At 37.4% G+C, this 15,202-nt stretch overlaps 1 protein-coding gene and 1 pseudogene across 5 annotated transcripts in view; one reads left to right on the forward strand and one right to left on the reverse strand.

Moving 5' to 3' along the window:
- The window catches only part of TMEM50B (transmembrane protein 50B), a 37,797-nt gene that overhangs the window by 2,547 nt on the left and 20,048 nt on the right, over window positions 1-15,202 (forward strand). Inside the window, exon 1 of one of the 5 annotated variants that reach the window (XM_023533884.1) lies at window positions 30-183. The exons of 3 other annotated variants lie outside the window; for them this stretch is intronic. The gene's annotated coding sequence lies outside the window, so the exon portion shown is untranslated. Of the gene's footprint in view, window positions 1-29; window positions 184-4,692; window positions 4,753-15,202 lie in introns of those variants that run through there. One more of the 5 variants, XM_023533885.1, reaches the window with a different exon arrangement.
- LOC105295860 lies at window positions 8,236-9,454 on the reverse strand (annotated as a pseudogene).

Genomic DNA, 15,202 nt, shown 5'->3' on the forward strand with positions numbered 1-15,202 from the left:
ATAGTACTGCAAGACTCTTCTTAAAAATGAAAATCAAAAGTTATCTCGAATATTGATGTCGCAGGAAAAGCAGGTTTAATGAGAGCAGGGGGGACACGCCCTCCCCAGCCCCATCCTCTGCCCACTAGGATCACTGTAGTCTTAACTGGCTAGTCTTTCCTGAATTCACTTCTGGATTCCAAGGTAAAGAATTTATCTTATCATTTTCCTCCTTATTTGCTCCTTTTAATTGATTACAGTATATATTCAAATTGTAACAATTTTTTAAATATTCCAGAAGAATATCAAGTAAAAAATTCATTCAGGTCAGAAGTCTATCAAATAAAAAGTTAAAATTCCTTACTTCTTCATTTAGCATCCTTTACACCCGAAATTCCACTTCCTAGATCATACCATAATACTGTTAGGCAACTGGCTTAATATAAGGACACATTTTTGTATCAGTACTGTGGACCTACCTCATTTTTAAAATGCTGCATAGTATGTCATTGTTTGGATATACGTTAATATATTTATCCACCCCTTATCAATGGACATTTTCATTGTTTCTGGATTTTAGCCATTAAAAGCCTTGCTGCATAAAAATCCTTTTGGCATTGTAGGATGTTTCAAGTAGATAATTTAAACAGAACATTGTACTTAAATATAAACATAGTGCTCTTTCACCAGGACACTTTTTGTAACTTAAAGAATTTTATAATTTAAAGGCAGTAGCTAATTCTGTTTGATTTGAATTCATTTCTTAGAAGCAGTATATCTTTTTGTGTTTAGAGATTGGATCAAGAAAAAATTCGAGGACCAAGTTAAATAATGGCTAATTTATTAACCTTGTTACCATTTAGTGGTGTTGACTTTAAGTTTATATTGACTCATTTGATTGGCTTGACAGGAATGAATAGAGAGGGCCCTTCAGGAAGAAAAAATGTGAATAGACATTTTATGCAATATTATCTGGTGGTACCCTTGACTTTCCAACAGTAACAGAAATTCTTGTTCTCTTTTTTAATGTTTCTTTTATTGAGAAATGTATCTCAGGTACAAAAAAAATGTGTAAGACATATGTATATATAATTTAAAGAATATTATTGTGATGATCGTCCTTGTATCCACCACCAGATTAAGAAACATTTATACCTTTCTTCCAGAAGTAGCCTCTATCCTGATTATTTTTGTTAATCCTTCACTTTTTAAAATAAACTTTACACGTAAATGTATACATACATACATACACATATATTTACACATATATACATAAAAATGCTCACACACAAACACATCCTAAACAATATATTTGGTTTTGAATGAATAGTGTTAAAGACAAAATTCTCATACAGATAGATAGCATGTTTTAAAGTTTTATTTAACTGTTATTGAGAGTGCCGCAAAGAGCTGGTTTTAAGAGGATTTAAGAGATATTTTTATAGTCCATAGGGAAAGGAATGTCTCAATAAAATTGCTGAACTAGATATGATTGGTTAATGTTCCGCAGGGCTGTAAAATTATACTTTTGGAATTAGTTCTTTGTGTGTGTGTGTGTGTGTGTGTGCTAGTCTTTAAAATCATAATACTGTATTTCTGCAGTTTAATTCAAACCTTACAGGACTATAAACTATGCTTTTATTAATAGCGGATTTTTTTCATTAAATAAACGGTGATAACAAAGTTCTTTTCCCAGAGCTCAGATGAGATCCAAACAAGCTTAGAAAATGCTAGAGCTTTCTAAATTTGAGATTAAAATTTTGTTTTATAATTTTAAGATAAACCTGATTGTGTAGAGAAAAGACAACATTGTCATTGTTAGGTGAAGGCTTCCAGGAAAAGATGAGCAGGACAGATGGCTTCAGCTTCCCGGTTTACAGGGGCCCTTTCTGAGGAAGTCAGTAGGCAGTGATACAAGTGAGTCCTAGGAAACAGAGTTCACCATAGTCAGGGCATCTGGAGGGGTCTAGTGTGCCAAGTACTGGAAGGTCAGCAGAAATACGGTTAGAGGGAGTGGGCTGCTCTGTACTTCTGCTTCTTAGCTCACCATGGCCTTCCTGCAGTTAGCAGGCTAGGTCAAAGCAGAACCATTCTGTGAGGGAAGTGAATGCCCTCTGCTGTTGTAGGCTACCGGGGCTTGGAAAGGAGAGCAGGAACTGCATGAGCATATGATCAGGATCGGGCCCAACCCAGCTGAGTACAGACAGGAATCTAGGCCAGATTCAGGGGCATTTGGTCTGCTGATATAGCAGCTGAGACATATCTGTCTCAAGTTAGTTACCCTGTTTCAATCTGGCCTTGTATCCTCCTTGTCTGGGGCACAGCTGGCTTCTCCTTCACTCTCCTGTGTTGAATCTTTCCTGTATGTTCTTTTATTGATTTACTCTGGTGGTGCTGAAACTCCAATAGCTTCTTAACAAGAAGAGTAACATTTTTTGGAGAACTTGCCTATGTTTTGATTCTATCCTCATACTTCATTGATATTTTGGCTGGTAATACAATTTTAGTTGGAAATAATTTTCCTTCAGAATTTTGAAGTTATTGCTTCATTGTCATCTTGCTTCCAGTGCTTTTGAGAATTCCAAGCTATTATGATTCCCGATCCCTTGTATGTGACCTATTTTTTTCTCTTTCTACAAACTTATGGAATCTACATTTTGAAATTTTGTGTTTTAAAATTTAAAATGATGTGTCTTAGTGTGGGTCTGTTTTCATCCAATAGGTTGAGTATTTGAGGGGCCCTTTAAAACCTCTGTTCTGGAGAGATTTTCTTGAAATATCCTGTTATTTTTTTTCTTCTGTTTTCTCTGTAGTCTCTCTTCTGAAACACCTGATATTTACATGTTTACCTATTAAAAGTCTTCTAATTTTCTTATGTTTTCTTCTGTGCTTTTCTAACTACTTACTGCTAGGTTTTCTTAAGTTTTATTTCCCAATCCTTCTATTTGGATTTTTAGAAAAATTTCCACGATCATGTTCTTAATTTCCAAAGACTGTTTTTTAGTCTGAATGTTTCTTATGACAGCATCCTATTCTTGTTTAATAGATGCAGTATGTTCTTTCTCTGATCTCTGAGGTCATAATGACTTATTTTATGTTTCTTTGTATAGTTTTCCACCTTCCTATCTGGAAGGAAAGCATCTGGCTGCCAATTTCCTGAGCTAGAACAGAATTTCAGCAGTCCTGTGTGTCCAATTTTCAGTATGATACTTAATATTCCATTGTGCCAGAACACAAGAAACAGGGGGAAACCTCAGACTTTGGCTAGGATATGGAAGAAGCAGTTGCCAGCATCATGAAGAGAAAAGAGGATCTGGGGATCTAACTTTTCTGGATCTAGTGTTTACTGGGTTGGTTCTCAGCTTTCCCCACGGCTGGCTTTGGAATTCAGCTTTCTTGGATGTGCTGAGTCAGTTAACATTGTCCATATGCTTTCCAGAATTTTATTGTTATCTCCTCTTCTATTCTTCCTGTCATTAGGAGTTTATGACTTTAACAACGACGTTTATTGTACTTTTAATGAAGTTTCAAGAGTGAACAAAATGAGATGCCGATGTACATTCTGCCATCTTCACCTAGAAACAATAATAGTTTTTCTTGACCAAAGAATAATAGTGTGCCCTCTACAAAGCAGTCGTATGTATGTGAACTATCTTTCTGGTAGGTAGTTGAAAGTATTGAGTCATCACATGTGATGGACACTGCTGTTTTTCTTAATTCTCACTTTCTGAGGGACGTGCTCTCATCACCCCCGTTACATACCAGAAGAACATAGCTTAGGGACATTTAAAGCTTGAACAGTGCCTTGCACATAGAACTATTCCTTGAAGAGTAGAGTGGACGAGTGAGCTGGCCAAGTAGGCAGAGCTGGGAAGGGGCCAAATGTAGGAGTGGGCCCAGGCCAGCGCTAACTCCAAAACCTGTACTTTTAGTTGCTTCCAAATTCTGGAAGCTGATAATTGGGACTTCAAGATGTCTATTTCCTTTGAGTCCTTTAAAAATATTCTTTCCATAGGCATTTGCATTCCCAATACTGCTTGCCAGCAAGGTGCCCTTTCACCTGTGTGGGCTGAAAGCTGTGACCCTGGCACCATTTTCTCTGAATTGGGGAGTAGAGCATTATGCAGAGATGCCGAAGCAGGGTTTCTGCTGCGGAGCCTAGGCAAAGATGGCCTCAGAGACCGAGAGGGATTTTGCCATGGCTCGATCAGCTCTTGGAATGTACAGCAGTCATCTCCATTTAGGTGGCAATTCATGAAAGTGTGCCTATGTTTTTTTCCTCCAACTTTTTATTACAAAAAAATGTAAACTTATAGGAAAGTTGAACAGTAGAGTCAACATTTTAACATTTGCCATATTTGCTTTATCCTTTTTTTCTTCACTTAACCATTTGATAGTATGTTGTTGACATCGACACTTCTACCCCTAAATATGTAAGCATGTGTCTCCTAGGAGTAAGGTCATTCTCTTTATATAACCGCAGTTTTATCATTATTACAGCCAAGAAAAATAATTCTGTATTATCCTCTAATGTTCAACCTGTATTCACATTTCCCCAGTTGGCCCAGACTGCCTAAAATTTTTTTTTTTTTTGAAAACCAGGATCAATAAAAGTTTAAACAGTTTACTTGGTTTTTTAATTGTATGTTTTGACAAAGATGAAATTAATGATAAAATCCTTTGAAGTTTCCAGCTCATATTGTTCAGAGAGATGGCCTCATTACTGGACAGAGGAGAATGCTCAGAATCTTAGCAGTGGAAAGAACCCTTGAGGTAATTTGGCTCAGTGATTCCCAAACTTTGCTGATCGTTAGGTTCACCTGGGGAATTTTAAAAAATAGTCTGGCATTACTCTTGAGTTTTTGAACATTGGGGTGGGGGAGTGGGGGGAGGAAGTCCCAATTACCTTTTCTTTCCTAAACTCCCCAGGTTGCTTTGAGGTTAGCTTGGCACTGGTCCATGGACTTGTGTTTGGGAACCACTGATTGAGTTCATCACTCTCGTGGGCCAGTGTCACAGCTAGAGAATGTCAGAGCCAGTAGTAGAAGCAGATTTCCCATGTTTGTTCCCCGCCCGCCTCCTCCCCGCCCCCGCTCCAGGCATTATTTGAATATCACTTGTCAAACATACACAAAATAATTGCTCTGCAATATGATGTGCTATTATTAAAAAAAAAAACAACAAAAACTGCTCATGAAAGCATTTACACTAATTCTGCCTAGAGAAGGAAATGTTTGATCTGTATCCTGAAGGTTAAATTGGGAGTTTGTAGACAAGAGATGAAAGGGGCATTCCAAGGAGATTTTTACACACACATGCACATACATGTATATTTTATATATATGTATATAAAATTTAACAGTTTGCTTAACAGTAGATACTCAGTAAGTACTGGCTGCTTTTTTCCTTCTTTATTTCTCTGTGGCTGGAGTATAGACTGTGTCAATGATAGTAGATGATAAGAAAGCTATATTAGGGGAGATTGTAAGTACTCTGTATATTTTGGGCTTTATCTCACAGGCGGCTGGAAGTTTTTGAATGAATGGCATGATCCAGTCTACAAGTTTTAGAGATAAAATTTCGGCAGAATGTGGACTTAGGAAGCAGGGAGGATGATTTTAAGAAATAATGTGTTTGACTATATTGTTACAGTAAATGTATTTCCCTCACTGAAATGATGTATCTTATTACCAGCTTGTACAAATGATCAGTTTAAATAAGTCTAGGTATGAAGTTACTCCATTTCTTTTTTGTGACAGGATAATGAGACATGTATTACATTTCAAAATTGGGAAGCTATAATAGTTAGATTTAGTCATTCAACAAGTATTTGAATGCCTACTATGTGCCAGACACTGTGCTGGGCCCTAGGAATACTATGGTGAGCAGAAATGGACTTGGACTGTCCTTCATGGAATCTATAGGGAAAGGTAGGTATTAATCAAATAATAAGATTAATAGTGAAATAGTAGGGAGATTAGATCGGGTCATGGAGGTAGGAGGCCCTGGAAGTCAGTATCGTTCACTTGGATTAATTCACAACCTCTTCACTGGTCTCTCCGCTCCTACCCCTATAGTCTCTTCTCCCCACAGCAGCCTAAAGGATTCTTTTAATGTTAGTCACTGTTCAGAACTCTCTTATGGCTCCTGAATTCAAACTGTAAAAAGCAAAGTTCTCATGGTGGCCTATGAGGCTCTTCACTTACCTTTCCTTGCCCCTGTTACCACTCTGATCTTGTTTTCTTCTCCTTTCCCCTCTCCCTCACTCCACCGTAGCCACACTGGCTTCTGTGTTGCTCCTTGACTATCCAGATGCTGCCTTAGGGCCTTTGCCCCGCTATTGTCCCTGTCAGATAGCCATATGGCTAACTCTCTCCCCAGTTTCAAGTCTTTGCTCAGGTGTCATCTTCTCGATGGGCCGACCTTGATGACAAGTGTGACCTGAACTCTCTTCCGGCCTTGCTATCGCCTCTACTCTCAATGCCTCTTACTCTGCTCTGTTTTTTCCCCCAGGGAAGGTATCATTTAACTACCATGGTATGTAGTTGACTTTTACAATTATGTTTATTGTCTCTTTCTCCTCCCTGCTCCCCACTGAAGCTCTATATAGTCAGTGCTTTTCATCTGTTCACTGATGTACCTTAAGTGTCCATAACAGTGCCTGGCATGTAGTAGACACTGTAGATCAACGTTGAATGAAGGAAGGGAAAGCTGATATTTGACTTGAAAAGTGACAACTAAGCTGACATCTGGCAGTATGAGTTGGAGTTAACTAGGTGAGCTGGGAATGGAAAGGTATCAGAGAGTGTGTGGGTTTTAGATAAGGTGATTTAGCAAGTATGAGGCACTAAAAGAGAAACCAGGATGACTGGAGGAAAGGGACAGAAGAAAATGTAAGAGGAGACTGAGGCAAGTGACCGTACCTTACTATATAGAGTGTTGTCTTCATCTTAAAACAAATGGGAAGGCATTGAAAGTTTTAAGCAGGAGGGAGATACCAGCTTTGTGCTTGCTTGCTTGCTTTTTCCTCCTCCCCTCCCCTTCCCTCCCCTCCCCTCCTCTCCCCTCCCCTCAGTTGGGAGGCTATAGTAATGGGACAGGTGAGAGTAGTACTCACATCACAGTGGAGGACATGGAAAGAAGTTAGACTTGAGAGCTATTTAGGAGGCATAATCAGGTGATGGATTGGTTGTGAGGGAGAAGAAAGAAGTAACAAGGCTGACACCTGCGTTTCTGGCTTGTGTACCTGGAAGAAGAGTGATTTGTTTATTGTAGGGAATCTGGAATGCGACCAGGTTTGGAGGAGGAGATCATGAATTTGTGTTTGGACATGTTGATTTTGAGGTGACTTTGCTTGCAGGTCGTTCATCTATGCATCTGGGACCGGATGTTTAAATCTGTGAACCAGTTGCATAGAGAAGCAGTGGAGGGGAGAATTTATCAAGTAACCCACATTTTGAATAATTTAAAGTTGTTAAGGATATTACTAGGGGAAGTTATGTAATTATAAAGTTTAAGTGTCTAAAAATCTGTGCTCCCTATTCTTCACTTTGGTTTTTAGATTTAAATCTTCTACTATAATTGGTTGTACTTATTAAATTTTATTCTTGTTATATGTGATTTACAAGTCAGAAAGCAAATAAGCATTCCTTGAGATTAAGTACGTAAAATGTCTTTTCCAAAAGTATTTAGATGTCCGAATAATTCATGTTGTTGGATTTTAGGCCTATAAAATATTCACACTGTTAGAAACCAGGTTTATAGCAATCCAGGAAGAAAAACTATCTCCGGACTCCTTTGGCCAGATTTGAATCAGTGGTAATTACCACGGTCACGGTAGACTTCATTGGGCTACTTTCTTCTGTTTCCCAGTGATCACAGTGTTCCTCTAAATTGGGGCTTTCTCTTCTACTTTGTCCTCCATGCTCTCTCCACCACAGGTACAGTAACTTTCTTCTCGTGAAATCTGACATGAGACATACTGTGAGACTGTCTGGTGATGGGCAGCGGTTTATGTGATGGTCATGAGCACAGACTTTGGAATCAGATCAGAACCTCAGTGGAAATCTTGGCTCTCCTTCTCGCTAGCTGTGTGACCTTGGGCAAGTTAACCATTCTCTAAATCGCTTCAATAATACGAGATGATAGTAATAACTGCCTTAGAGCATTTGTGAGGATTCAGTGGAATAATCCATGAGAAGAGTTTTTTGGAGGATGGAATGGAGCGATCTGTAACCTATAAGCACCCTATAACTAATAGTAATAGTGGGGAAGGTGTAGATTTTATTCTTTTTTTCATCTGAATCAACTTATTTTGCTCTGGCTATGTAGACCTAATATTTTGAATGATATTTGTACTTTGTTAATCTCCTGATTTTTTGTAACTTTTTTTTACTCTATGATAGTTCATTTTATTTGTTTAAGGGCTCATTGCAAGCATTAAGTCAAGCGTAGGCTTTGATTCTGTGAGCCCAGATTCACATATTTAGGAATATAAAAGCAAACTGTGGTCCATGTACATGGAAACTAAAAGCTCATGGCTAATCACACTGTAGTTTTTAAATTTTTACAGCTTAGAAGCCTGAAGTTACAAGTCTTTGAGGTCCTTCTGGATGTCCCACAGGTACATGGAAGCCTCAGGAAGACTTCATTCTCAGTGCTGTGCACCCGTGTCACCATACTTGATGCTGAATGAATCCTGGATAGATTTTTCAACATGGATTCAGTGAGATCAGCCACACTTAACCTAGTAGCCCGGTTGATGTGTCCTTTTAGCTTGGTGACTTCATAGGCACTTTCAACCACTATCTTATGCATTTTCTTCCAGTTTTCACAATCATTCTCTGTTCCCATTTCTGGATTCAGTTCCTGGAGAGAAATCCTGCCACATTCGTTCCACTCCACATAGCCACACTTGAGTCGCCGTGTTCTCCCAAATCCATCCATGGCAGCTAAATGCCAAATTTTTCAGCCATAAGATAATGAAATCTAGCAGAATCCAGATTATATCCACTTCTGATCACACAGTGCTTGGGGTAATCTACTCAGTTTCCAGGTAATGTACATGAGACTATCCACTGAGTTAGAAACCACAATTATGAAGCAATCAGGACTGTGCTTGATGATTTGAGGAATAATGACTTTGAAGACATTAACATCCCTCTGCCAGATTGAGACAACTTTCCCTCCTGCTGGTGAACTCCTGCAGTTACCACCACAATCTTAGAATTGGTGTTCACAGGTCAATCTTTATCTGCCATAATTGTAAGTGCCCGAAGAAATAAGCTCCTGTGTGGCAGACCATCATTTCTTCTTTGAGTTTATCTTCCAGAACATCCACTAGAGCAAGCTCATAAGCCAGAGACTTTCCCATAATGCTGATGGCACACGCCATACCAACTTGTCCAGCACCTGCTGCAGTGACATTATCTTTTGGGACTGCAGCCTCTTCTGCAGCTGGTGCAGTCAACTTTCCTTAAGGGTTGTCATTGTGCACAGGAGAGAGAAGGCTCTCCAGACCACAGTAAGAGTCATGTGAAGAAGACAATATTGTAACAGATTTTTTTAAATGGTACAAATTGTATTTTAATTTAAGAAAGTGTTAATTGATTTCTCTGCTAGTTTATAAATTCTCTAATGCTGAGGGCTACTTTTTATTTATCTTTATTTTCCCACAGCGCCTTGCTCATAGGAGATGATCTGTAAATATTCAGTACATGCTGTAGAGCAGGGGTTCCCAAACCCTGTTAGGAATTGGGCCTCATAGCAGGAGGTGAGTGGCGGGCAGGTGAGCGAAGCTTCATCTTTCACAGCTACTCCCCAGCGCTAGCATCACCGCCTCAGCTCCACCTCAGATCATCAGGCATTAGATTCTCATAGGAGCACCGGTCCCTGGTGCCAAAAAGATTGGGGACCGCTGCTCTAGAGGAGTTACGTGCTGATTAAATACCATTATGTATGTAGATCTGCTACAATGCCTGGCATAGTAATTCAAGGAAGAAGGACAGTGAGTCAGAGATGAACCCGAATTAGTCCTTAGTCATCTTCCATATTTTCTCCCTCAGATACCTTAGCTGCCCCCACGACTTCAGTTGCCAGTTACTGTGAACTTATCATTTGTATTTCTGTCTTAAACCACCCTTTTAGTGGTTTTTGTACATCTGTCTTACGTATGTCTCCACCTGAATGTCCTTCAGTCATACCAAATATGTTAGGCTGAAACTCACCTTTCCCATTCTCCCTTTCCTGTTTTGGTTAACGGTGTCTCACTTGCCATTGGGCACCCAACCATGTCCTGCTTAGCTTTCCCCTGCTTCTAGATAATACTACTGTAATATTTCTCAAAACTTTTTCTGTCGCTTGTAGCTATATGGTCTCAGTTTACATCTTTATTCTCTTCCTGTATAGAATGAGGGCAGGTATCTTTAACAGTTTTCTTCAGTCCCCACACAGTGCTGCTGCCAGAATTATCTTTCTAAATCATCCAAAAGCTGATCTCGTCACTTCTCTGCTTACAAGCCTCTGGTGATTTCCTATTGCTTAGAGCAGGGGGTCTGCACACTATGAATCGTGGGCCAATTCTGGCCTGCTGCCTGTTTTGTAAATTAAGCTTTATACATGGAATACAGCCATGCTCATGTGTTCATGTTTTGTCTATGGCCGCTTTTATGCTATGACAGCAGAATCGAGTGGTTATGACAGATTGGCCCACAAAACCGAAAATGTGTCCTATCTGGTTCTTACAGAAAGTTTGCTAATCCCTGACTTAGAGGATAGAATTCAGACTTGAGTGGGCCGCCAAATCCTGTATGATCTTGCCCCAAACTGGTTAATCACCATTGCTCTTTGAAATACCTTAAACTCTACCCGTATCTCTTCTGAACCTACATAATTTTGTATATTTTGTTCCTTTTTCATCTGCCAGACTCATATTTATGCTTCAAAATTCAGCCAAGTTTGTTCTTCCTCTATCAGACTCTCCAAACTCTTCCCAGAAGGTAGTGTCCTATAACACGTTTTTCATATTTCTATTATATCACTTTTTATTATAGCCATAGTGTATGTGTGTTATAGCACATGTTGTAATCTAATTAGTTGTTTTTCTGATAGTGTCTCTGACTGTTCTCTACATCGATTGTCTTAATCATTTTTATACACTCAGGGCCTAACACTAGTAGCATTTAATAACTAGTGTAGACATGGATGAATAAACACGTGAGTATAGAAGTTTGATTAAAGGAAAAATTTCTGAATTAGATATGTTATTTGGGACTTCGATGCATATGGAATTGGTCAGACCACGTTTGTGTGCTAAAGTGTGTAGTCATTTTCTCCACTTGGTTTTGAAAGTGTCCTTTGGTTTCCTAAACTAAATTTTGGGAAATGAAAGTTCAGTAGTTGAATCACTTAAAATGCCCTCTAAAAAGGACTCAGATTTCCTTTTTATAAAGAGTTGCCTCTGTTAGTAATGGGAGTAATTGCTACTTAATCTATTATAAGACTTATAGATCAGACCAATAATATATAGTGCAGTTCAATAATCTTGGTTTTTTTTCTTTTTAATATTTATTTATTTATTTTTGGATACCCTTTATTCATTTACTTACTCAACATATTTTTATTGAGCATTCACCCCATGTAATCTTTGTACTGTGACCTTGGCTGAAGACTTAAATACATAGCCCCTTCCCTCAAAGAGCACACAGTCTGGGAGCAGAGATGTGGAGTGACCCTGCTCAAATTCCTCCTTACTGGACAGAAAATGCCTGTCAAAAATTGGCAGACAAAAAAACAAACAAAAAAACACCTTTTGTTTTCTGCCCCACCCAACATAAAGATAAAAATTTAAAAATGTGATTATTAAGTTAGTCACAGTTATTAGTGCGTGCACAAATGTTACAAAACAACATAAGGAAACAGGTACTGCAAGAAATATAACATATAATACACCAGCGTTCCTGTTAAAACTCCCTTTATCCAAAGCCTATTCTTTTGCTCTGTTTTAATGTTGCCACCGAACAGCTCTCTGTTGGTTAATGGAATTGTGACTGGGTTGTACCAGCGCCACTCGTTCTGCCCCAGGGAAGGTACTGAGGCAGGCGAGGATGTGTCCACCTGCTTTTAACTTGCTCGTCTGGTCACCGTCCTGCATCACTCAGAATGTCACACACACACACACACAAAAGGTGGAGAGCCTAAAATTGCTTAAATTTAAAAATTCTTCACTGGTAAAGGGTTAAAACTAATGATATTTGACTTAAATACTGTTTATTTTCACTCAGTATATGATAAATAAGTTAACAGTAGAAAACCTTTTGACAAGTTTCTATCCATGACACAATATTTTATCTTCATTGCTCATTTTTTTTTAATTATTATTTTTTTATTATGGTGACATTAGTTAATGAAATCCAATAAGTTTCAGGTGTACAGTTCAACAGTAAGGCATATATATATTGCATTGTGTGTTCACCGCCTATAGTTAGATTTCTTTCTGTCACCACATATTTGACCCCTTTTATCCCATCTACTTTCCTCTTTCCCGTCCCCTGTGATAACCACTAGTCTATTGTCCATGTCCATGAGTCTCTGGTTTGTTTGTCCTGTGCTTTTAGGCTTATATCCCACATATAAGTGATATCATGTGGTTTTCAACTTTTTCTGTCTGGCTGATTTTGCTTAGCATGATTATCTATAATCTTATTTTTAAAAAAATTGATACCAGGATCAGTTTTCTGGGAGAACACACTAATAATTACTTGACCTCAAAAAAATCTTTTCAAGTTTTTTAAAAGCAGTTACAGTCCTGTTACATTATATAAGAGGTTTCTCAATAGGCAAGAACTATCAGCAATTCATTGAGTTAATTACAATAATTTCTAGAAACTTTGTATTTTAAAAAAAAAAATTCATGCTCAGTGCAGCATGAATTACTCTATTTTAGAAAAAAGTAATTCATGCTCAGTGCAGCATGAATTACTTTATTTTAGAAAATAAACAAGCAAAAAAACATGAGATCCTACCTATCATTATACATGTATACTAATATTATAAAAGTACTGGTGTTTGTCCCTCTAGTATTTTATTGTGTGTGTTTTATATGTGTACTATTAATTCTTTTTGAAAAAAGGAAATAACACTATAGATAGTTTTAATATCCTGCTTTTTTTTCACTTAGTATAATTAGTCATTGCCATTTCCTAATGCTTTAAATGTTTTTCAAAAATAGATTTTTCATTGTTTGCATTAGGTAAACTATTTAACACTTATTCTATTGTTGAACATTTAGATTTTCTCTAACCGTTGCCTTCATTAAGTCTTCAAAGGCCTATCATATTAAATATTGTGTAATTGTTTCCACTTTAAGCTGGGGAGCCAGCGTTCATATTGTCAGTTTACATTCAATCAAGACTGTGTCATGATACAATATACTTATTAGCCTTTGGCAAATATCAACAATAAAACCCATAGGAAAGTCAGTCTTTCCAGTTGAGAGTGCTAGTTTTTAGTGTACTGGCCCTCCTCCCCTCATTTTCCTCTCCTAAATGTTGACCACAGTGACAGCCTCACTTCCTTTTCTCCTGAAAGATCTTTAGTTGATTTCCCAGTACTAGGATTGGGAAACTCCAAATCCTTCATGAGGTCCATGTCGATCTGGTCCTTACCTGTCTTGTCTCCAAACTTACTCCAAGCTACTCTGTCCACTAACTTAACAATGTCCTGATTCTCTGGTACCAGCTAATTCTTCCTTGTTGGTACCAAAGAGACTTAGGACTTTATATATAATCTACTTTTTCCTTGTTCTACCCAGTTTGCTTCTCCTTAATCTAATTAACTTTACTCAGCTTTTAAATGTCAGTATGTTTTAAAATTTTAGCAAATGTTACCTTTTCAGAGAGGCTTTCCTTGACCAGCCATTCTAATGTAGATCTCCCCTTATTCTCTATTTGGATCAATGTTTTTCTGCTCCACGCCATCCCTGACCCATCAACTTAAGCCCCAGGAGGGAGGAGACCATGATATATCATAAATCAGAGTCTGGAACTAGCTATATATTTTCTGCTTATAGAACTATTTATAATGTTAATATATGGAAAATGAATTTTATAATAGGAAATAAGACTCGTTTTAACCTTCAGACATTGTCTTAAATTCATGTTGACCTTCCCCATACTTGCCTTTAGCTAGTTAATATTTAATCTCTGATAATAATTCATTACCATGTTTGAAGGATATCTTGACAAAATGTGCTCATAATAGAGTAAGACTTTAGTGCAAGCTAAAGCATATCTGAATGATTTTAAAATTTTAAAAACTTGTGGATAAATTTACATACTGTAAAATATATAAATCTTAAGTGTACATGCTTCAGTGACTTTTGATAAATGTATCTACTTGCATAACCAGTATCCCAATCAATGTATATAATTTTCCATCACCTTAAAAAAGTTTCTTTGTAGTCAGTCCTTACCCCCTTAGGCAATCACTGCTCTGATTTATAGGACCATTGATTAATTTAGTCTCTTGTTAAGCTTCATTTAAATGGAATTATACAGTATATACATTTTTGTATCTGTCTTCTTTTACTTAATCATGTTTTGAGATTTTTTTCTGTGTGGTTATATGTATCAGTTCATTCTTTTTTGTTGCTGAAAAGTATTCCATTTTATGAATTCATCATTTGTTTATCCATTTTTCTGTTGATGAACACTTAGGTTGTTTCAATTGGGTTATTATGAATAAAACTGCTATAAACTTTCTTGTACAAGTCTTTTTGTGTGTGTGTGTGGACATACGTTTTTACTTTCCTTGGTAAATACCTAGAAATGGAATTGCCACGTTATAGTGATGTTATTTTTAACTTTATAAGAAACTGCCACCAGAAATATATGAGATTACCAGTTTTTCTACAACCTCACCAACATTTAGTTTAGTCAGTCTTTTTAATTTTAGTTGTTCTCCTGGATGCATGATGATATTTAATTTGCATTTTCCTGATGACTAATAATGTTGAATACCTTTTTATGTGCTTTTGTTAATTAACTGTCTTTTTAAGTCTTTTGCCCATTTCAAGTCTGTTTAAGTCTTTTGCATGCTTTATATTGCCTGTATTTTGTTTATCTTTTTATTATTAAAGAGTCCTTTCTATATTTTAGATACAAGTTCTTTGTCAGATATTTGTTTTGCAAATATTGTCTCCTTCTGTAGTACATTGATTTTTTTT

This window comes from Pteropus vampyrus, unplaced genomic scaffold (assembly GCF_000151845.1).
Source record: "Pteropus vampyrus isolate Shadow unplaced genomic scaffold, Pvam_2.0 Scaffold114, whole genome shotgun sequence".
Classification (NCBI taxonomy): Eukaryota; Metazoa; Chordata; class Mammalia; order Chiroptera; family Pteropodidae; genus Pteropus; species Pteropus vampyrus.